Here is a 25,115-nt window from a genome sequence, read left to right on the forward strand (position 1 = left end):
ATGCCGGCCAGCAGCCTTTCCAACTGATCAAGCTAAAGTAGCTTTCGTGCTTTCGTACCTTAGTGGCAATGCGGCAGACTGGTCGATCCCTCTAGTAAATCAAGATGATCCGGTCCTCCATGATTTTCAAGCTTTTCAGCTCAGTATGGAAAAACTGTTCGTAAGACATTCACAGGGGCAGGCCTTGGACAATGAGCTTCTTTCGTTGCAACAAGGTAATCAAGACCTTTTGGCTTATATTGCGTCTTTCAACAGACTGATAGTGGAAACTCAATGGCCTGAGGACAAAAGGATTACGCTGGTTTATAGAGGTCTACGTGGAGAGCTCAAAGATGTGTTAGCCCAAGTAGTGAATCCCCCACAAGATTGTTCGGACTATATAGACTTAGTCGTTCAAATAGATCACAGACTGCAGAACAGGAAGGCCGATCGTTCCAAGTTTGATGCTCGAGTATTTTCCAAACCTCCAACTCCTTCCAAAGGAGTAGACTCCGGGGAACCCATGCAAATAGGGGGTCTGAAAGGTCCTCTAACACAAAAGGAGCGGGAAAGGAGAAAACAGTTGCTATTATGCCTCTATTGCGGAAACTCAGGGCACTTTCTTCGAGACTGTCCGGTGAAACCTGCCAAGAAGGCAGTAGGAGCTGCAGTTACCAAAGTTACAAACTCTGAGCAGGGAAACGACCTCGCCCGACAAGAATAGAGGTCCTCTTGCCGAGCGTGAAAACCAGTTCCGTGACCTCGCATTTCGTGATACCTATGGTCCTCATTAGCCCTGATAATCCGGATCGATTACATGCAATTGAAGCTTACGTCGACAGCGGTGCCATCGGCAATTATGTGGATCATGAAATGGTTTTGAGGATGAATCTAACTCTTTGTCCCAAGGCTGTAAAGGACGTCATTACTACGGTGGATGGTACGGAGATAGCCTCCGGGCCAGTAACGCATACCACTCAAGAGGTGACGCTAGTAAGTCAAGATGGACACCATGAGAAGATCGTGTTCGATGTGATCAAGGCCCCTCAGTTTCAGATTATTCTAGGAATACCTTGGTTAGAGAAACACAATCCTCTGATCGATTGGCGAGCAAGAACGGTCCAGTTTCCAGAATGTGTCTCTACTTGTCACCCTCCACCTGGTGTTGCACTGGCAGCAATTTCTTCAGAGACTCCCCAGTTACCTCCCGAATACCTAGAATACCAAGATGTTTTCCGGAAGGATCAGGCTAACTCTCTACCTCCTCATAGGTCTTATGACTGCCAGATAGACCTGATACCTGGATCTACACCTCCTTGTAGTAGAATTTATGCCCTCACCGAGCCTGAGAACCTTCACCTTCGACAATACCTGGATCAATACCTGGCAAATGGGTTTATTCGTACTTCCAAGTCCCCTGCTTGTTCAGCTTTGTTCTTCGTTCCAAAAAAGGAAGGAGACCTTAGAACTTGTATAGATTATCGCTCCCTGAACCAGATCACCGTTAAGAATAGATATCCGTTACCTTTGATCCCTGAACTCCTGGACCAAGTCAGAAAAGCATGCATATATACAAAGCTGGATCTTAGAGGAGCTTACCACTTGGTACGAGTAAAAGAGGGCGATGAATGGAAGACGGCCTTCCGCACCAAGTATGGGCTATTTGAATATCAGGTCATGCCCTTCGGACTTTGCAATGCCCCGGCCGCCTTTCAATATTTTATGAACGATGTCCTCAGAGAGCTCATAGATGTGTGTGTTGTTGTTTACATTGACGACATCCTCGTTTATTCTTCATCGGAATCTGAACATCGGAAACACGTGAAAATGGTCCTCGAAAGAATGCGTCAACACAAACTTTTCGCTAAGTTGGAAAAATGTGTTTTCAACGTGACTGAAGTTGAATTCTTGGGATTCATATTATCACCTGGCGGAGTGCGTATGGATTCAAAGAAGGTCGATGCAGTTCTCAAATGGCCATCACCATCCTCCGTAAAAGGTGTGCAAAGCATGTTAGGCTTCGCTAACTTTTACCGCAGGTTTATCCCCGAATTCTCTCGAATAGTCCAGCCCATCACTGCCTTGTTAAAGAAAAACAAACGTTTTGAATGGTCTACCGAGGCGGAACAAGCTTTCCAGGATTTGAAGATTAAATTTATCTCTGCACCAATCTTAAAACACCCTCGCCCCGAACTCCCCTACATCGTGGAAACTGATGCTTCAAGCCTTGCCATGGGGGCAGTTCTATCACAAAAGGACCCGGTAACCAATCAGTTGCGTCCCGTGGCATTTTGGTCCCGCAAATTCTCGCCTCCTGAAATCAATTACACGATTACTGACAAGGAACTTCTGGCTATCAAGTCTGCCTTTAAGGCTTGGCGGCATTATCTGCTGGGGGCCCGACACACCGTTACTGTGATTACGGATCACCGAAACCTGCAATATTTGAAAACCGCAAAAGCCCAATCCTCTAGACAACTCCGTTGGGCATTATTCTTTGCCGAGTTTGACTTCATAATTACCTATCGACCTGGAACTGTTGGGTGTCCTGACCCACGTTTAAGCTATCATGCCACAACATTTGGTGCTGTGGGCTTAGAAAATTCAAGATGGCGGAAAACCCACATGTGCGCCGAAATCCAGGAAAGCTGCGCAGTTTGTGCGCACACCAAAATGGTTGCCTCACTTGTCACCCACCAGTGCGAGAATGAAAGGCCGGGTTGCCATGAGGGAAATGGGTTGCCAAAGGAAAAACAGTAGCGCCGGTTAGCTTCAAAGCGCTTTAAAATCACCATTGGACTACCCGCACAGTAGTCTGAAACCATTGGGAATGGCAATGCTGATTGCCAAATGCAACCTAGAATTGTTGGGAATTCATTTTCTTAAATCCCAAAAATGGGTGCAGTACCAGTACTCACCACTATCCAAAAGCCGGCAGTTTAAAACCACCCTGTGTTTCTCTGAAGGCAGGCTCAAACTGTCTATTTTAAACATTGCAACACATCTAAAAACTCACTGGACACCAGCAGACATTTGGTAGAATGGAGTGTTGTGTGCCTACAAAATCTGGGAAATGAAGAGCCCAAAACAATGCTTATAACAAAACTGCTATGGAGTCAGCAGTTTAAGTTGCACTGGATTTAAAGACACTAAAATCGAAAATGTTTAGATTAAATGAGTGACCTATGTTTGGTGTCACATGCCTTTGCAATTGTTTAAATGTCATAGTTTAAACTTAGAATCAGCATTCTAGCTGCATGTGTAAAATTGCAAGTTAATTTAAAAAGCAACAAAAAACATGACAGTTAGCTGAAAGTCTGGCTTAAGGAACTTGATTCTGCCTGGCAACTACCCCCATCAGGAGTGAAACTTGAGTCACAGCTGTGTTCCCAGGCCCATCTGCCTTTTTTGCTGGCCACACTAAGGATATGCCATCTATCTGATAATTGAATTACCTGTGCTCTACAGGAGCTCTGAACAAAGCCTGTCTTGACTCAGGCAAAGGTTTTATTACAGCGGTCGTAAAATGTAGCTTCCTCTTGGCAGAAGCTGGGAGGGGCACTGCCTGTGAGAGCAAGCTGGCTTGGCAGAACTGGAAAAACCAGAAATTCAACCTTGTGCTGAGGGTAAACCACACCCCTTTGGAGCCAGAACATAACTCTAAAAAGATGAATAACTCATAGAGCGGACATGTGAAAATTTTATAAATGATACCATAATTCTTGTGATTTTTCTGCCCACAGTTTAAGAGGTTTTTAGAACCGGTGGTATGTTCAGGGGGGTGTTAGCGGAAAAGTGGATATTACTCTAAATGTATGCATGTTAAAAATCTGAAACTTCATCAGCTAATGTCCATACTCCCTGCGCACATGTATGTAAAGTTGGGTCAATGTCAGAAATTGAAAAATCAGTTAAAAAGTCAATTATCTGCCATTTCTGAATGCAAGCTCTTAGAAACAGCAGATTTGGACAGAGACATGGCTAAATTCAGCCACACCATGTATATGTAATTTCAAGCAACTGTGTAACTGTGAAATATGTCTTTTGTTATCAAATATAGAATGTGTGCAATCTGACAGAGGAGTGTCCTATCTGCAAGCTGTAAAATGACATCACTCTGACACAACCTAGCTCCCCCAATCAAATGAGAAATGGAAGTTTGACCAATTAGAAGCTGAGAGAGAGGTAGGGTCAGTGATGCTAGAACACACCCACATTCTAAACACATAAAAGCAGACAGACAGGACAGATAGGGACCTTCAATTCCATCTGCCGCTGGAAGCTCTGCCGGAAAAATCCATACTTACCTCCATCAAACTTCAAAGAGCCAACACTTAGACTCCAAGATAAACAGAGACTTCAGAACCTTAACCAGAAAGGCCACTGCCAGCAAGAGTATTTGTCAGCAGGCCTCAAAATATTTTTGCAACTGAACTCTTCAGACAGCCGGGCGAGCCGTCTGAATTTTGCCAAGAACTTTTGCAAGAACCCGGTGACAGAAATATCCAAAGAGAAGGCAGGACCCGACCCAGAGAACCGGTGCCTAGCAGAGACCAGGCCATTGTATCCAGAGTGCTGACCCCGATGCTGTGAGCAGTTCCAGAGACCAGACGCTGTGCCCAGAGACCGTCCGAAGTCCAGACCTGTTGACCAGATCGTGACAAAGCCGCCTTCCTGTTTAAAATCTCTTGTGAGTACCGCCAAACTGTACCAAACCAAAGCTCTTAGTTTAAATTCATCTAATTCAATCTATTTAACCTAAGTAGAACTGCCTGATAGCTCCAAATCTGTCACCTGTCATTTGCATAGCTGTCACTTGTCATTTTCTAGTTGCAAGCTGCACTTGTCATTTTGAGCTTTTAAAATTTCAAATCTGAAAAACGACCTTCACTAAATCGCTCATATCTCCGCGACCGTTAGTGCTAGAGACTTGCAGTAACTTCCATTTGGAAGATGAGATCCTAGGCTTTCCTAGGACCCCAAAACGATCGTGATAGTCCTTGCGGTTCCTCTGTAATAGCGCTCAGCGCATCCGCGAATTTTGCCCCGATTTGCAAATTTCTCCACGTGTAAAAAGACAGCGGTTTTGCTTTTCCTTGCCAAAAACTTCGTTTACCTGCTAGTTACTACTAAAGCATTGTTAAGGTGATCCTGAATTCATAGAGAGTAGCTATCACTCACCCTGAACCTCTGAAAGGGAATTAAAAGCATTTTTAGCATATTTTTTAATTCATTGCCAGCACATATCAAAGCAATTTGGGCCTGTGTTTTCAAACTTCTGTAGTCTAATCTTGCTGGGGTGAACTGAATCACATTTGATTGCATTTCTGAGAACTGGGTGTTTTCCTTCCATTTCCTTGCCTTGCATCAAGGGGGGGAGGGGATTGCCAGAGAAAAGTGATTACATTGTTTGGTTGAAATCATATTGAGTATTTTCTGTACTGCATTCATTGAATATTGCATCCACCTGGGCTTACATAAAGCATTCTTTACCACCTTCTTCTTTTGTTCCTATTCACCTGTGTGCTACCTTATCCATTTCATGTCAACTCCTTATTGATTATAGAGAAGCGTGTTAGTGCCAGATTCTCCGTTGTTAATCTTTATCATATCAGATTAAGTGTGATATATATATATTGTTTAAATTATCGAATAAACCTTTTAAACTTGCAAAACAGAACTACTTCTTGGCTCAGTGGGGTCAGGAGGATTCCAAGAGAGGGGTGTTATATAGGGGTAGTCATCCAGAACGCATGAACTGGACATAAAGATATATCAATAAGGGTTTTCATTCAGTATTATAGACTAGGCGTTGACTTAGCTGTAGTGTTGAATTGAATCCTCTTACAAACTGGGGGCTCGGCCGGACGTTTGGGTTAGAATACCACTTGTGCAGCTTAATACAGTGTGCTAACTGACGGGATACATACATCCGGTCGGATCACCACGCTGCATTACGCTGTGAAGCATTCCTCAAAAGGGACACTCCAAGAAAAGTTCTGTTCTGCAAAAATAAAATACTAACTTCTGTAAGTCAGGACAGAGACCAATCTCTAGAATGACGACCTTGGTAGATATGAAAATAGCCAGAGAGCACTTCTTACATAAACTATTTGTGAGAGGTGAATGGGCTGAGCAGGGCCAGGATGCCTGGTTGCAGGCCATCACGCGACAGGTCACTGAAACAGGGTCAGATATATATAGAGATCAGGGTCCATTACATGTGGCCCTGAGTGAACTATACATGGCCCCTAAGGCCAAAGATGAACACGACAAGATTGTTAGGATAGCGGCATACCTGTACCTATATATGGGAGACATGCAGGATAGATGTGCTGAAAGCCAAAATCTGGCAAATAGGCAACAGGTGGTGTTAGAGAAGGTCCAATCTGACCTGGTCTCTTCTGAGCAGAGGCTGCAGGGGAGCCAGGAGTCAGAAAATGACAGCAGGCAGTACATCATTAAAATAAAAGAGGATATGGGCATCCTACAACAGGAAAAGACAGACCAGGATACCAGATTTCTGGCCCTGCAGAAGGAGCACCAAGACAGTTTGGACTCCTTACTGCAGAACCAGAAAAAGTTGGAGCAGCAGATCAATTTCAACGGGGCATGCGCGGAGCAGGTAGTCACCCTGCAAAGCCAGCTAGATAGAGAGAAAGAGGAGAGCAATAAACTGATTCTGAAAGACCTGGATACCCAGGCAGAGTTTGATGAGGAGTGCCAAAAAGCTGGTGCCTTTCAACGGCAAAGGGATGACCTGGCGGCACAAATGCAGGCTCTTAGTCAGGAAAGAGACGCCTTAGGCCAGGAAGTCTGCCATTTAAAAAGAAAAATGGAAGAAAATCACCTGGCCCACCAGGGACTGGGTGACCTCCAAAAAGAACACCAGAACTTGGTAGAGCACACCAGAAGGGTGGAAAATGCTCTAGCAAGAAAGGAGCAGGCCAATAGGGACACAGCTCAGGAGGTAAACCTCCTGCAGCAAAGACTGGCCCAGTTCTCCAGGACCAACCAGGAAGCACAGAGGGAAAATGAGGCCCTCTGTCAACACAATGATAGGCTCCAACAACAGGTAGCGATGCAGGAGAGACTGATAGAGTCCAGTAAGGCCTTAACTGAGGAACTGAAGGCACAAATGCAGGCTCTTGCATTGCAACAGGGAGCAGGGGCGGATAGAGATGAGGTTCGCTGGGAAATGGAAACACCGGAGCATAACCTCAGGAGCCCTAGTACCAGAGGCCCTCATACCTCTCAGTCCCTGGACTCTGCCACCCCCATGTCCCCTGGCGCACATGAGCACCGGGCCACAGGGATGGCAGATTACTATCCAGCCAGAAGCATGGGGCTCATAGGCCAGTACCTCCCAGGAATGGATGGGCGGGCATCTGGGCATGGGCACCCAAGCATGGTGCAATTCAGTGGGGAACCCCGGGAGAATAGGCCCATTAAGGGCATCCTGAAAACCTCTGCCCAGTTAGGTCAGTGGGGGGGGTACCCATCAAATCCTGGCAGCAAGGAGGAATCTGAAGACTCCTCTGAACTGCGCAGGACACAGGAGACCAGGTCCCCACATTCTGCCAGCCATTCCCAGGCTCGCAGAATCCGGGAAAACCTGGAAGAACAGACGGGAACCTCTGGGAGCAGTGCCTCTGAGTCCGAGGACGAATGGACAAGGGTTACCCGAACCAAAAAGGCCAATAAGGCAAAAAGGGCCTTGCTTAAGGACCCCTTAAAGCAGATTAAGGCGATCAGGAGCGTCATCACGCCTTACCATAAGAACGCTAAGTATTCTGTTTGGGAGCACTTAGAGTTGTTTGAACAAATGATGGAGACTTTCCATTTGAAGGACAGCCAAAGCTGTATTCAATATGTAAAGTGGACCTTCTCCCCGGAATACTCCAGTTTCTTTGCGGGGCTGGAGGACCAAAATCATTTGAGATGGTCCACCTATAAGGCGGCCATCTTGAAACATTTTTCTGTTCACAGAAATCCTCAAGAGGCTCGCAAGGCAGCCTACAATTTGCAATGTGGGGAGGATCAGGCCCCACAAGAATTTGTGCAGGAGTTAAAGCGTGCTTTTGCACAGACCACAAGAAGGGTGCGCACGGATAGCAGAGAATTTATTAATACGTTTTTCCATGCCTTGCCCAAATATATCATGACCCAGCTCGTGAGGGATTTTCACGAGAAAAGATCTTTAGACTGGGTCATTGAACAGGCTACCCGGATCTATGAGGTGCAGAAACCGGTAGATAGCAAAAGTAATGCCCAGAAAAACCCCAAAGCCAACAGCACCCCTGCTGCTGCCAAGGTGGCAGAGGTAAAGGTCACCCCCGTTTTGGATTTGGAGATGGGGGGGCCTAAAAACCTACCTGCACCTAATAATGCTAGGCCCAGAAGGTCCTCGGGCCAGTCACAGACAGGGAGCCAGGGAGGCAGCCCCAATGGGGTCCCTCGCTCTCCTGACTATGTAAGTCCTCGCTACAAAGGTAACAGTCCAATCCTGGGTTATGTGTGGACTCCCCCAGCCCAAGGGGGGGGATCCAACCGAGCACCGAACCCAGGGAACTTCCCTCCAAACTTCCCACAGGAGGGCAGAAATTTACCAAACCCTGGGCAGAACTTTTTCCCCAGGTATCCACCCGACTTTCAGCCCCAAAACCATCCATCCTTCTTTCCCCAATTCCCTGAGCCCAGACCACTGAATCCGGGAGAGGGGAGGCCAAGGGTGGAGGGGTACCCAAATCTTCCCAACCCGGGGTATTACCAAAGGAGGGACAGCTGCCCTTCCCGGGATCAGCCCAGGGGAGAAAACAGGGCCCCGTATCAGCCTGAGCGGGTTTCCCAGTTAGAGCGCCAGGTTCAAAACATGGCGCGGGATCTGGGTCACATACTGAGGGCTCAGCAGAACCCTCAGATGGGCGTGCCGGCGCAGAACGCACCCAACTCTGGACCTGGTGCTCCAGAACAATGACGGGGGCAGCACCCCGATAACTCACCGGTTCCCAGGGAGGAGGCACAAGGGGAAGGGGGGTGTAAAGCCTTGGAGGAAGCTTCCTTCCTCACTTGTAAACAGCCCCTGGAAACCCAGGAACCGGAAACAAAATCTCTTGCCCCTGAACGTCTGCCTCCTAAGGAGCAGAGGGGGGTAGGAGAAACAAAAGACCCAAACAGACTCAGTTTAAGGAGGAGGTACAGATCTTCCAATTTGAGGGAGAGGGATCCTCAGAGGATCCTGGGAAAAGGATCTTCTCCTTCAGAGAGGGGGGAACTCCTCCCAAAGAAAAATGGGTCCCTAGGGATGCAAATCCAGACTGGGGAGATGTGGAGACTCAGCTACCGCCGCCCACCATCTCATCCCAGAACCAACAGTAAGAAAATCCCCTGGTTCAAACCCATCATGGTGACTGCCTCCAAAAAGGGGGGGGCAGCCCAGAACCGGAGCCAGGGGAACCCACAATGGCTCTGATCTCCAGTTGCCAAATTTTTCTTTCAGATTCCCAAGGCTCTCCACAGAATTCTGCCCAAAATTCTTCTCTCGCGATGTCCAAAACCAGAAAATTAGCCCACCAGTTGTCCAAAAATGTACATTATCTGTGCCCCCTTGAGGAGAAGGAGGGAAGATATTATGCCCCGGTACAAGTACAGTGGCAGGGTACAATCTCGGCACTGGTGGACACTGGATCTCAAGCTACCCTTCTGTCCAGAAGGGTCTTTGACGAACTGAATGCAGGAAGGGGAGAGAATTACCAAATTCCTCTCACCTCTCTTCCTGGACAACTGCAGAACTTTGACGGGAAGGAAATTCCCGTTGAGGGGACTGCAGACTTGGACATTAAGATCGGGCGACACAAGTTGAAACACCCGGTCATAGTTGTGACCCCAGAGGGCACCCCTTGTTTACTAGGGAATGACCTCCTGAGAAGGTTGTCACCCCTAATAGATTGCGTAAACAAGGTCCTCTGGACCCAGACTAGCCGACCAATAAAATTAAAACAGAGTGTCAACCATGTTAGTTTAAACGGCACCTGCCACATGGTTGAACAAAAATCTGACCAAGTAGAATTTCACTTCCAGAACAACCAGATTCCAGACGTGACAGTAATAGCAGTAGGACAACAGACTGGTGATGGGGGGTCCTCTCTATTTCTGAAAATCAACCTTCCTTCCAGTCTAAAGTGGTATTCCACGCTGCAAGGAAACACTCTGAAATTCTATACTAATCCACAATCAGAAACTCCCACTCCTATAGTCCAGAAAGATGTGAAATCAGCTCAGAGCCTGGCTGATATTCAGCAAATTGGAGAGCAGTTGTTCATCCCTGTTCAGTTAAATGATGGGAAGGACTCTGTTCTCGCTCGAGTGTGTGTGAACAACGGTAAGAGCTTCATCAGCGAAGCCATGTTCCGCCAACTCCCAAAAGATCCAGACATTCCCACCTTCAAACTGATAGACAAATGGGAAATGGACCTGGAAGCACCTAATTCCAAACATCTCCTGCCAAGCAGGTGCATGCTCAAAATCTTCATTGGCAACAAGAGCATAGTCCACAATTGTTGGGTCGTGCGAGACGTCACTGCCGCCTTTTACTTAGGCAGTGACATTCTCAATCGCTTTGCCATTAGTTTGGACCTAATAAACTTCAAAGCTTGGTCCCGATTAGCGGATAATCCCATGGGCTTTGACGATCCAGAAAAAGCATTTAGGTCAGCCCAATTGCTACCTTATGCAGTTGAAATTCAGATTAAAGAGGAAGTCACCATCCCAGAAAGGACCCGACAATTCTCCCTGGAAGTGAAAGTTAAAAGAGGACAACATTTGCAAAACCCTGATGCTTACATACATCTAAACGCTTCTCTCCAACAGCAAGGGTTAGGGGTAAACCCGACACCATTAGTCAACATAGAACATGACACCATTCCAATAGAGGTGGATAACAGCGACTTAAAGAGTATTACTCTAGCCGCAGGCACCATTATTGGAATGGCGGTTGATGACCGACATTTTTCCATAGATTTAGGTAATGAACTGTTAGGGCCAATCCCCAAGCACTGCTTTGACAGTGACAGTGATGACAATACAACACCAGACAGGATTTTTACCCGGCATGGGGGGAACTTCCTGGTGTGCACTTCTTGCCCTTATGGTAAGGAAGATGTGACTTGTGACTTCAGGAGGGATGAGGTGATTTTCCAGGTCCATGAGGGCTGCCTTTCCCACCTGAAGCCTCCAGTCCAAATCAGCACTCTGACCAGGGACTTCTCCACCCAGCTGGAGGAGGCCGCGGAGATAGCCAAACCAGAAGTCTTTCCAGGCTTCAGGCAGATGGTGGAAGAGAGAGTCAACCTAGCTGATGCCTGTGTGACTCTGGAACAAAAGCAAAAGTTGAAACAAGTTTTCTTGGATTTCCAAGATCTCTTTGCGGTAGACTCATATGACTGTGGTCGCACCGACATCCACACAACAACAATCCCCACGGACCCTGGCATGACTCCTGTATTTGTGAAGCAATATCGTTTGCCTCTCGCATCAATGGAGTCCCTTACTGAAATAATTAAGAACCTTGAGTCCCGGGGAATAATCCGTCCAGTCCACAGCACCTTCAATAATCCGGTGCTGGGAATATTGAAGCCAAACGGCCAGTGGAGACTCTGCGCCGACCTCAGGGAGCTCAACAAACGGGTCCATACGTCCCGATGGCCTCTGCCCTACATTGACCAAGGGCTGGCCCAGATCCAGGGGTCACAGGTATTCACTGCAATAGACCTGACCAATGGATACTGGACCGTGCCTGTCAGCAGGGAGGACCAATACAAGCTGGCTTTTACCTTTGGGGGCCAGCAGTACACATGGACCCGGACTCCCTTCGGATACCTCAACTCCGGTAATGAGTTCAATATTTTCCTACATAAGGCCATGCCCGACCTGGGTGCGAGGGGTAACCTGGCTTATGTAGATGATGTCCTCATCAAAAGTTCATCTGTTGAGGAACACATAGCGGAGATCCGTTATGTTCTGACACAGTTGAGGGCCGCCGGAGCAAAACTTTCCTTTCAGAAAGCACAGTGGTGTAGAACCCGTGTTAATTTCTTGGGGCATGAGATTACTCCTCAGGGTCTCTGTCCCCAGGAAAAGAAAGTGGAAGCACTTCAGAAACTGAAAGACCCCACAACTCTGCGAGAACTAAGGAGCCTCCTTGGACTGACTAATTACAGCAGAAAGTTCATTGAGGGCTACGCAGAGATCACTAGACCCCTGATTCATCTCCTGAAGGGGGGGGTCAAGTGGGAATGGGGTCCAGAACAAGCCGAGGCAGTAAGACAACTCAAGAGAAGCCTCTCACAAGCGCCTTGCCTAGCTTACCCTGTCAGAAACAAGGAGTTCTTCCTGGAGACGGGGTTCTCTAATACGTGCTTGACGGCAGTATTATATCAAAAGCATGACAAGGTCAATAAAGTAATCTCCTATGCGAGCAAAACTTTATCCTCTGTGGAGGAAAAATTCAACGATTGTGAGAAGGCACTCCTGGCAACGGTGTGGGCATTGAAGAATTACCGCCCATTTATCCAGGGGGAACACATCATAGTGGAGACTCCACACCAGCCTCTGCAATATCTCCAAAGTGACAGAATCCGGGCCGGAAATGTGAGTAATTCCCGAATTACTTCCTGGATTCTGTCAATGCAAGGCTTTCCTGTGGAGGTCAGATATGGCCAAAACAAGAAGAGTCCACTCGCGCAAGGTCTGGCTGACTTGCATGATTGTGCCAGAGAAAACTGTCTCGAGGACGAAAGTCTAAAAATCAAGGACAACACAGAGGCATACCTTAATTCCCCACACAAAGTCTTTGAAGAAGACAAGTGTGAGGGAATGCCCACTGTGTATGTGGATGGATGCTCTTACCATGTTGACAACAACGGGGAGAAAGAACGGTGGCTGGCGTAGGGAATGCAGGGGTGAATGAGTCCCCAGAACCCTCCGCTGGATACAAAATTGGTCCCCGAAGTAGTCAGGTGGCAGAATTGATGGCTGTGCATCAGGCCATCCTCACTGCTGTCCAGCATCAACTCCACGAACTGGTCATAATCACAGATTCGGATTATGTACGGAACGGGTTCGTGGAGCACCTGGTTAATTGGAAAACCAGAGGCATGTTATGTGCTAACAACAAACCCTTGAAACATGGGAAGTTGATCCAAAACATTGATGATCTGGTCACCTCGAATGAGATGACCATCTATTGGAAAAAGATCAAGGGTCATTCCAAAGTAGAGGGACCAGACAAAACTGGAAATGACTTAGCTGATCAGTTGGCCAAAACCGGGGCCATCCAAGGGGATCTAATTGAGATTGAATCCCTGTTGGGGGAAATCCAGGTCACAGCTATCACTAGGTCCCAGACAAATGCTCACAACGACCTTTCAATTGTACAATGGAGTAAGGAGACCCCTGATGCTGATTTGATTACTGCTCAGAAGGGGGATCCAATAATTGGTAAATTTTACCAGCACCTTGAGGACCCTGAGAACTTTCCCCTGACGGATACCGATTACGTTGGGAAAGAGGACCTAAGAGTGTTGATGAAATGTCCAAAAATGTTCCGAATCCAAGACGGGTTGTTGGTAAGGAAATCCAAAGCTGGCCACGATCAGTGGGTGGTTCCTACCTCATTCCGAAGCCTGATGTTAAGTCACGCCCATGATGCGGCCACTGCCGGTCATAGGGGGTTTCACACAACACTGGAAATCTTAAGAGAGGTTGCATACTGGCCACACATGGGCCAGGACCTCAACCAATATTTGAAGGGTTGTCTTGTGTGTGCACAATTTCAGCCGACATCCCTCACACACCGGGCGCCTCTACAAAAGAGGGGGATGACACTGCCATGGTCAGATTTACAAATCGACTTTGTAGGCCCTGTGATTCGCTCGGCTAGGGGGAATAAGTACATGTTGACTGTCACATGCTTGTTTACCAAGTGGGTGGAATGTCTCCCAGCCCCAAATTGCAAGGCAGAAACTGCAGCTGCCTTGATGATTAACCACATCTTTTCCCGTTTTGGTCTACCTCAAAGGATTGAGTCAGACAGAGGTAGCCACTTCACCAGTGAAGTAATGACAAAGATGTGGGAGATATTGGGGGTCAAGAGAAAGCTGCATATTGCTTATAGACCAGCTTCTTCTGGGGCAGTAGAGAGATATAACCGGACAATTGTGAGCATATTAAAGAAGTTTGTGGCAGATTCTGGGCCAAGTTGGGATATCCGGTTACCTCTGGTCCTAATGGCCATCAGATCTACCCCTTCATCTGCAACCAAAATGTCACCATTTGAGTTGATAACTGGGCGCAAGATGGTGCTTCCTCAGCATTTGCTCTACAGGACCCAAGAGCAGACACTGATAAATGCCTCCACTACCCATGAGTATGTAGAGAATTTAAGAAAACATCTCCAACATGCTTTTGCTTATGCTCAGCGGAATCTAGAAAGATCAGCTGATAGCATGAAGACCCATTATGACCTGAAAACTTCCAGGAAGGAATATCAGGTGGGAGACCGGGTCTATCTATACAACTTCCAAAGGAACCAGGCCAAGCAGCGCAAATTTTTGCCTACATGGAAAGGACCCTTTGAGATCATCGACAAGATCTCCCCTGTGGCCTACAAAATCCACATCCCCAAAGGTCCTTTGGCAGCGGGGGAAGACAAGTGGGTCCACATAAACCAGTTGAAATGTTGCCATCCCAGGCACACTCTGCAACAACTGGAGGAATCCTCTGGAATCCTAGCGGGTACTGTCTCAGACTAATTCTGTTCCAATCATAAAACATACCACATCTAGTCTCTAAAATATTGTGATTTGCATGAAACTGTCTCTTAGTTATACTGTTTTTTATCAAAATAACAATGTAATGTTTCGTCATGATGAAATGCATATGCTGTCCCACCATCTCAACAGGGGTGGAAAAACGTCTATGAGTAGGTATTGCCGCTCTTTCTTTGTCGTCCTAGGAGAAAGAAGACCTTGAGACTGGCCAAGGAGGACGATCCGGAGACCGGGAACGAAGATCCAATGGGCCCAGTGGACCGCCCAATACTCCCATCAGGACTGGCGAGGAGAACCGATCGATCAGTACCGGATGGAGAAGAAGATGCTGAACTGTGCCATCTACAGAGTAGGAAGAAGATTATGCGGACAGACCGGTGCGTGGGTCAAAACCCTTGGGCACGCGACTCCCCATCGACTCAAATTCAAAGTGCAGTCGCGTGGGGGGGCTTGTTGGGTGTCCTGACCCACGTTTAAGCTATCATGCCACAACATTTGGTGCTGTGGGCTTAGAAAATTCAAGATGGCGGAAAACCCACATGTGCGCCGAAATCCAGGAAAGCTGCGCAGTTTGTGCGCACACCAAAATGGTTGCCTCACTTGTCACCCACCAGTGCGAGAATGAAAGGCCGGGTTGCCATGAGGGAAATGGGTTGCCAAAGGAAAAACAGTAGCGCCGGTTAGCTTCAAAGCGCTTTAAAATCACCATTGGACTACCCGCACAGTAGTCTGAAACCATTGGGAATGGCAATGCTGATTGCCAAATGCAACCTAGAATTGTTGGGAATTCATTTTCTTAAATCCCAAAAATGGGTGCAGTACCAGTACTCACCACTATCCAAAAGCCGGCAGTTTAAAACCACCCTGTGTTTCTCTGAAGGCAGGCTCAAACTGTCTATTTTAAACATTGCAACACATCTAAAAACTCACTGGACACCAGCAGACATTTGGTAGAATGGAGTGTTGTGTGCCTACAAAATCTGGGAAATGAAGAGCCCAAAACAATGCTTATAACAAAACTGCTATGGAGTCAGCAGTTTAAGTTGCACTGGATTTAAAGACACTAAAATCGAAAATGTTTAGATGAAATGAGTGACCTATGTTTGGTGTCACATGCCTTTGCAATTGTTTAAATGTCATAGTTTAAACTTAGAATCAGCATTCTAGCTGCATGTGTAAAATTGCAAGTTAATTTAAAAAGCAACAAAAAACATGACAGTTAGCTGAAAGTCTGGCTTAAGGAACTTGATTCTGCCTGGCAACTACCCCCATCAGGAGTGAAACTTGAGTCACAGCTGTGTTCCCAGGCCCATCTGCCTTTTTTGCTGGCCACACTAAGGATATGCCATCTATCTGATAATTGAATTACCTGTGCTCTACAGGAGCTCTGAACAAAGCCTGTCTTGACTCAGGCAAAGGTTTTATTACAGCGGTCGTAAAATGTAGCTTCCTCTTGGCAGAAGCTGGGAGGGGCACTGCCTGTGAGAGCAAGCTGGCTTGGCAGAACTGGAAAAACCAGAAATTCAACCTTGTGCTGAGGGTAAACCACACCCCTTTGGAGCCAGAACATAACTCTAAAAAGATGAATAACTCATAGAGCGGACATGTGAAAATTTTATAAATGATACCATAATTCTTGTGATTTTTCTGCCCACAGTTTAAGAGGTTTTTAGAACCGGTGGTATGTTCAGGGGGGTGTTAGCGGAAAAGTGGATATTACTCTAAATGTATGCATGTTAAAAATCTGAAACTTCATCAGCTAATGTCCATACTCCCTGCGCACATGTATGTAAAGTTGGGTCAATGTCAGAAATTGAAAAATCAGTTAAAAAGTCAATTATCTGCCATTTCTGAATGCAAGCTCTTAGAAACAGCAGATTTGGACAGAGACATGGCTAAATTCAGCCACACCATGTATATGTAATTTCAAGCAACTGTGTAACTGTGAAATATGTCTTTTGTTATCAAATATAGAATGTGTGCAATCTGACAGAGGAGTGTCCTATCTGCAAGCTGTAAAATGACATCACTCTGACACAACCTAGCTCCCCCAATCAAATGAGAAATGGAAGTTTGACCAATTAGAAGCTGAGAGAGAGGTAGGGTCAGTGATGCTAGAACACACCCACATTCTAAACACATAAAAGCAGACAGACAGGACAGATAGGGACCTTCAATTCCATCTGCCGCTGGAAGCTCTGCCGGAAAAATCCATACTTACCTCCATCAAACTTCAAAGAGCCAACACTTAGACTCCAAGATAAACAGAGACTTCAGAACCTTAACCAGAAAGGCCACTGCCAGCAAGAGTATTTGTCAGCAGGCCTCAAAATATTTTTGCAACTGAACTCTTCAGACAGCCGGGCGAGCCGTCTGAATTTTGCCAAGAACTTTTGCAAGAACCCGGTGACAGAAATATCCAAAGAGAAGGCAGGACCCGACCCAGAGAACCGGTGCCTAGCAGAGACCAGGCCATTGTATCCAGAGTGCTGACCCCGATGCTGTGAGCAGTTCCAGAGACCAGACGCTGTGCCCAGAGACCGTCCGAAGTCCAGACCTGTTGACCAGATCGTGACAAAGCCGCCTTCCTGTTTAAAATCTCTTGTGAGTACCGCCAAACTGTACCAAACCAAAGCTCTTAGTTTAAATTCATCTAATTCAATCTATTTAACCTAAGTAGAACTGCCTGATAGCTCCAAATCTGTCACCTGTCATTTGCATAGCTGTCACTTGTCATTTTCTAGTTGCAAGCTGCACTTGTCATTTTGAGCTTTTAAAATTTCAAATCTGAAAAACGACCTTCACTAAATCGCTCATATCTCTGCGACCGTTTGTGCTAGAGACTTGCAGTAACTTTCATTTGGAAGATGAGATCCTAGGCTTTCCTAGGACCCCAAAACGATCGTGATAGTCCTTGCGGTTCCTCTGTAATAGCGCTCGGCGCATCCGCGAATTTTGCCGCGATTTGCAAATTTCTCCACGTGTAAAAAGACAGCGGTTTTGCTTTTCCTTGCCAAAAACTTCGTTTACCTGCTAGTTACTACTAAAGCATTGTTAAGGTGATCCTGAATTCATAGAGAGTAGCTATCACTCACCCTGAACCTCTGAAAGGGAATTAAAAGCATTTTTAGCATATTTTTTAATTCATTGCCAGCACATATCAAAGCAATTTGGGCCTGTGTTTTCAAACTTCTGTAGTCTAAGCTTGCTGGGGTGAACTGAATCACATTTGATTGCATTTCTGAGAACTGGGTGTTTTCCTTCCATTTCCTTGCCTTGCATCAAGGGGGGGAGGGGATTGCCAGAGAAAAGTGATTACATTGTTTGGTTGAAATCATATTGAGTATTTTCTGTACTGCATTCATTGAATATTGCATCCACCTGGGCTTACATAAAGCATTCTGTACCACCTTCTTCTTTTGTTCCTATTCACCTGTGTGCTACCTTATCCATTTCATGTGAACTCCTTATTGATTATAGAGAAGCGTGTTAGTGCCAGATTCTCCGTTGTTAATCTTTATCATATCAGATTAAGTGTGATATATATATATTGTTTAAATTATCGAATAAACCTTTTAAACTTGCAAAACAGAACTACTTCTTGGCTCAGTGGGGTCAGGAGGATTCCAAGAGAGGGGTGTTATATAGGGGTAGTCATCCAGAACGCATGAACTGGACATAAAGATATATCAATAAGGGTTTTCATTCAGTATTATAGACTAGGCGTTGACTTAGCTGTAGTGTTGAATTGAATCCTCTTACAGTACAAAGAACGGTAAAGCTGATGCCCTTTCTCGGATGGGAGTGGAAGAACACTTGATCAACCCTAAACCTGTACCAATCATTCCCGAACAAAGAATTCTGGGTGTAATCGCCACAGAATCCATAGAGGAAGTTAAGGATAAAGCCAGGCAACTTGTAACTCCAGCAGACATACAGAATTGGCATCTGCAGGGAAAGGACTTTGCAGTAAAGGACAACTTATTGTATTTCCAAGAACGATTATACCTACCCAGCACAGATTTACAGAAAAAAGTAATCTCTTGTTATCACGATTCTTTAATGGAAGGACATCCCGGTATGGCCAAGACCTCAGAAAAGATCAAGCGCTACTTCTGGTGGCCATCTTGGAAAAAAGATATCAGAGACTTTATAATGTCCTGTGGAGTATGCGCCCAAAACAAGAGTCAAAAGGAAAGACCAACAGGCCTCTTACGCCCTATTGACATCCCACCTCGCCCTTGGCATACGCTTTCTATGGACTTCATCACCGATCTACCTCCATGCTCCGGATACAATACGATTCTAGTAATCGTGGACTTATTCTCCAAGATGGCGCATTTCATTCCGCTCAAAGGCTTGCCAACAGCAGCAACTCTGGCCCGAGAATTTCTCGAAAACATCGTCCGACTGCACGGTTTTCCTTCGGTTCTAATTTCGGATCGAGGTAGTCAATTTATTTCTCATTTTTGGCGAAGTTGCTGTCGGTCGGCTCAAATTGATGTGAGACTATCGACCAGTCACCACCCTCAGACCGACGGACAAACCGAGAGGACCAATCAAACTCTGGAACAGTATTTACGCTGCATGCTGCAACAAACTGAAAAAACTTGGAAAGACATCCTTTGGATAGCCGAATATGCTTACAATAACTCTGTCCATTCGGGAACTGGGAAAACCCCGTTTTTTCTTTTGTACGGCAGTCACCCTCGAACCTCGGAGTTGGATCCCCTCCAAGATCTTGAAACACCAGCAGTAGACTACCTGCATTCTACAATCACCCAAGCCTTTAAGGAAGCTGTTTCTCACCTTCAAAGGGCTAAAGAACAATACAAGAAAGGAGCAGATCAACATTGGAAGGAAGCCCCTCAATATCAAGTAGGGGATCAAGTCTGGTTATCCACCAAATATCTACCTCTAAAAGTGCCACGCACATTCAACCCAAGATACCTTGGTCCCTATTCCATCACTACCATAGTAAACCCAGTAGCGGTCAAGTTGGACTTGCCCCCGCACATGAAGATACATCCGGTCTTCCACGTCTCTCTATTAAAACCCGTGCAACCTCAAACCCGACTAACTAAATCTCCAAAGCCTATCCTAGTTGATGGAGAACTCGAGTTTGAAGTCAAAAGCATTCTGGACTCCAAGATCTCCAAATCTAAACTATTTTACCTAATTGACTGGAAAGGCTACGGCCCCCAAGAGAGATCCTGGGAACCTGCTGAATATGTCCAAGCTCCTCGCCTAATCAAAAGATTTCACCGAACATTTCCTGACAAGCCAAAACCCCCGGAGAAGCCCGGTTTGGGAGGGGCCTTGAGGGGGGGTACTGTCATGATCTCTGCTTCCAAAAGGTCAGGGTTTTCCCAACTCCCTTGGAAGCAGATCCATAACCCAGGTTCCGAGTGCCAACCAGTCCCAATTGGGACCTTTTGGACCCAGTCCTGGGGCCAGTGGCACCAGGCTCATAAATATGCCCAGCCCCACGCTGGAAGCGCCGGGCTCATAATGCTTGGGTGGACTTACCTGCAGCAGACCATGCTGCTTACTTGCCTGCCAGTTGAGCCTCTGATCCTCTTCTGTTTGGAACTACTTTTCCTGTTGGGTGGGGCAGGAGCCACTCCCTAGATTCAGAACACTGGAACTCTTCTGGAAAGCAGGAACTCTTTTCTTACCTAGGCGTGGCTGTGGAAGGAGACACCTAAGCACTACAGGAGGCTATTTAAACCACACCCGATGGATGAATCTTGCTTTGCGTTATTCTGCATCCTCTGCAGCAGAACGCTCATCGTGTCTTCTGCATCTGATCCTGGGCCTAAGGACAAAGGCTTACCTACTCTTCGGGCGCTCCGGAGGTCTTCACACTGCATTCCGGCATCTGAAAGACAAAAGCTTACCAACTCTTCGCACGCTCCGGAGGCCTTCGGCGCTGCATCCCGCATCTGAAAGACAAAACAAGGTGCGTTTAAAGACATTGGGGAACTTTAATACTCACGTGCCATTACTCCTTTCCACATCTAACCCAGTGGGTATTCCGGCACCCTGCAGCCGCTCCGAACTTGTACCTGCAAAATAAAAAGACAGTTAGAACGCATCGTGAAGCAGGCAACAAGCGCTTACTTACGTGCTTCCAGGCGCTTCTATTCATCACACGGGCTCCATCTTCAACTCACTTCAGCCCGTCATCCGCCATCGCCGGAACCCTGCAAAACAAGAAACATCATTACTAAAGACTTTAAAGACATTAGAATTACTCGAAACTTACCGTTCGTGCAGTAAACGACGGACAGCAGTCCTCTGAAGTCAAGAGGCCTGCTCCCCTTATCCAGTGAAGAAACTGGTTACAGCACCCTGCCCCGAGGCAGATGGAGAGCACGGCGTTCACTTACCTAAGACATCTTACCCTTCAAGGCAGACATACAGTGCACAGAGGTCCAGACCAAAGAGCCAGCCGTGTGTTACACATCACTTTTGAAGATACGGTATACGCCCAGTCAAGACCGGCGCCTCTACGAGAATCAGGTGAGCGTTACAGGCCTTCCTCCTTGCCCAAGACTGCTTTATACGTAGTGGAACATTCATTCTTTATTTAATCCATATGTATCTATGAGGTGTATTTGTAAATGTTGGTGCTTGCCGCGATCTGTTCACTCTAAGCATGTGGCTAGCTTCATGATTGCTTTGCTGCTTGCGTTTCATTGCATCTGTACACGTTTACACTTAACTAAGTATCTTCATCATGCTTATGGCATATGTCTCTTCATCCTGATCCAAAGATGTCACTTATCCTTGATACTTCTTCATTCTTAATAAATCGTCTGCCTCTCTGGTCTGGTTATCTTTCTATCTGGAGTCGATTCAGCTTTGTATGATGTCACCATTCATCCTGGTCATTCATTTTCTTTGTTTCATCAGGAATCATGTTCAAATGGCCATCATATTGTCTTGTAGTTATGGTTTCCTCAATGGGTACTTCAATTCCCATATTCTCTTAGGAATAGGTATTCTTATGGGTACTGCACAGAGTTGTTGCTCTTCTTCCTGCTTTCTTATTGGTGCAGTATACGTCACATACGTTGGTTCATACTTTTCAGTTAATGTAGGCGGGGCTGGTGGAGTGGGGGCACTTGGCTCCTCATCTATATTTCCCCCTCTGGGTGATTTATTGACCACTCTCACATCATCTTCTATTCCTAGACATCCTGGTCTAAAGAAGTGCCTCTTAGGGACCCATATTTTTATGACTCCCTGAAGGCATCCGGCTGATTTCACATGCTCATCCTTTTTCCATGTCATATGCATGCACTGTCCACTTGGACTGCAGTAGAGCCATCTTCCCACATATTTCCTCTGGTCCTTTGGATACAGGAACTTCGTTCCCTCAGGTGCATGGATACTAGACTTCACAAAGTCTCTGATTTCTTCATCAGTAAAGTCTTTAGGCTTCTATCCTGGTTCAACATTGATCATGATCTTCATCCCTATGGCTTTTTTTGCTGTCTTCTTGCATTGTGAGATTATTGTCTTCATCACACAGAATCCAAGCATCACTAATAATAGCAAAACTCCAAGAAATTAGAACACATCTGCCATCCATTGTGGAACCCATGAAACGAGTGATCCAATCCAGCTGTCATCAGCAATGCCTTCTACTTCTTCTATCATCTGGCCATGAAGTTTCATCAGCATGTCTATGGCCTCTGACAAAGTTCCATTCTTGTCATTGAGAGAAGGTATAAATGTGCAACATGATTCTCCAATTTTGGTACAAACACCTCCATCCATGGCTGTGATCATGTCCAGGACATATATGTTCTGGAGAGCCATTAGTCTTACAGCTCTCAGTTCTTCTCTGATTGCATTGAATCATTTTATAGTTGTGTTAATTGTCTGCAGCAATTCCCATCTGGTGATTTGTAACCACTTGGTATTTGCTCCAACCTGGATTCTTTGCATAAAGATCATCGTGAACACTAATGAGGTATGGCTGAATGGCCTGTGTTCATACGGGATAGCATCAAAGGTTTCTATTGATATAGCAGAGACGTAGTTCTCTCTCTTTGTTTGATTTTTCAGTTCTGCAGATATCTTCTTTCTTAGATGAGCATATGCTTTTGGAAAACTATCAATGTTCAGGACACCTTTAGGAATCACCAATACAGGAACATGGACATTCACCAATGTGCAAATTTCTCCCCAAATCTTTAGGCAGTCTAATGTAGGCTTTTGATCCACAAGCCCAATAGTGATCCATGATTACTGCTGTTACATGCATCATTCCTGGTGCCTAGAATATTCGTCCACAGTTCTGATTTTCCACCATTTTTCTTGTACCATTGTTCCTGAAGCATAACTTAGAACATTCTAATGGTAATATCCGCAAGGGTCCTCCTCTGTCTTTGACCAATGCAGTAGTTTAGCAAGTCTTGGCCACAATGGCTTGTATAACATGTGTGCATTCTCAATTGCTTCTTTGTAGTATCCAATGATCAACCATGCTCTGCAGATCACCACTCCTTTCTCCCATCCGTCTGGTGACAGAACTGTTCCCAAAATTTGCATTTATCCTCTGTTCTTCCATATTCAGTGTCTTCTGCAGATTGTCCTTTGAAATCAAGTTTTTTGTTTATTTCCCATCTATTGCTAGGTCCTTTCACTCCTGGTTTCTCAGATCTGATCACATGATTTCTTGTATGGGCTCTGTTTCTTGTCTTTATATCTTGTATGTAGTAATCTTCATCTAGATCTGTCTTTTCAGTTGACCATTTAAGAGAAGCATCTCTTCCCATAAATTGACCTCTTGTTTTGCAAAGTGATATGTGCGAAAGGCAATGAGCTGTCTTGACATCAATTTCAATTTCTATGAAGATCTTTGACTTCCCCATGCTGTATGGCAGGAGTGCACATATGAAGCAGTCTTCATCTGACGTTCTTCTTACAACTTCTTTCATGTGTTGGTACCATATGTTGTTTCCCAAGTGTGCTGTGCTGTCTAGAATCTCATTCAGTTCATAGTTGTCCTCTTGGGTGCTTCTTTTTATTTTCAAAGTCTTCATTTAATTTTCTATAACTACATCTCTTTATACATCGGTATAACTTCTGGCTGGTCGATTTGCAGAAACATCCATCCGGGTTCCCTGTAATGTTCAGCAAGTCTTTCTTTATCACACTGTTTCTTTCTGGCAATTGCTAAAATCGGCCATATGGATTCTGCTAACATCTCTGCATGTGATTTTTTTTTTGTGGGACTTGTGCTTGGGCTTCATGTCACTGGACCAGGTGTGTCTGCATGCATTATCTGTGTGGGCCCAACCTTTGTCAACCACTTTATTTTGTCTGTTCCACCGACCCTGACTACAGTGTTCAAAATTAGTGTTTGAAACAAGTGCTGTGTGTGATGTATTACTAATAACATCCATTTCGATCTCAGGTATCTGTCCATTTTTCTTGGGACGGGAATGACTATGAATGGCCTCTGTTGCCTTGTAGTTGCCATGTTTACCTTTTCCTTCTGCTCAGAAACATATACAGGAATATTTGCATCATATGCTCCTATATAAAAAAGCAGTTCTAACTGTCAGTGAAAGCAATATGATTATGAATACAATACATGTGTAAACAATGCAGGGGTAGGTGATGCTACAGCATCTGCTTCTGGGACAATTTGCTCGCCTGTCCTCTTGGGGCAACACAAAGTTGCTGCTTTGATTCCCCATCTCGATCATTTGATGCTAAGGAAGGAAAAACATTTTTTTTTATGACACTGCATTTTTAGATTGCTTCTGGATGCTTGTTGTCTTCTTCAGCATTCATCCTTGATCAACTAGTTGCTTTCTGGAACCAATTCCTTCACCAGTTGTAGTGCAAGTGTTCCTTTATCGTGAAAAAAGATAATTTCTGCGAGCTTCTGTAAATTCTGCTTCATTAACCAGTTCCCAATCGATGCCTCGAATCTGCTTCAGTCCAGATGACATTGGGGGTAATTCATGGATTATTTGCGGCAAAGTAAATTGGATTTGTGTGCCATTCTGCCTGCAAATCCACATTTGTTAAACAGGGATTTGCGGGCAGAATGGCAAACAAATCCCGTTTTATTCGGCAAAAATAATCCATGAATCAGGGCCATTGTAGCTTCCCTGTCAGCATAAACAAAGTTTTAGGTTTTATCACTTCCTCGATCTGTCCCTCGGAGACAGGGGAGCCGACTTATGAATTTCCCGGGGGGGGTGCTCAAATATAGGAAGTGACATCACCGGCAGTTATATGACAGCCTTTCCACGTAGTCGCCAACTTGGTGAAATGGTG

The sequence above is a fragment of the Ambystoma mexicanum genome, chromosome 3p (genome assembly GCF_040938575.1).
Source record: "Ambystoma mexicanum isolate Mex_15411 chromosome 3p, UKY_AmexF1_1, whole genome shotgun sequence".
In the NCBI taxonomy this organism is placed as follows: Eukaryota; Metazoa; Chordata; class Amphibia; order Caudata; family Ambystomatidae; genus Ambystoma; species Ambystoma mexicanum.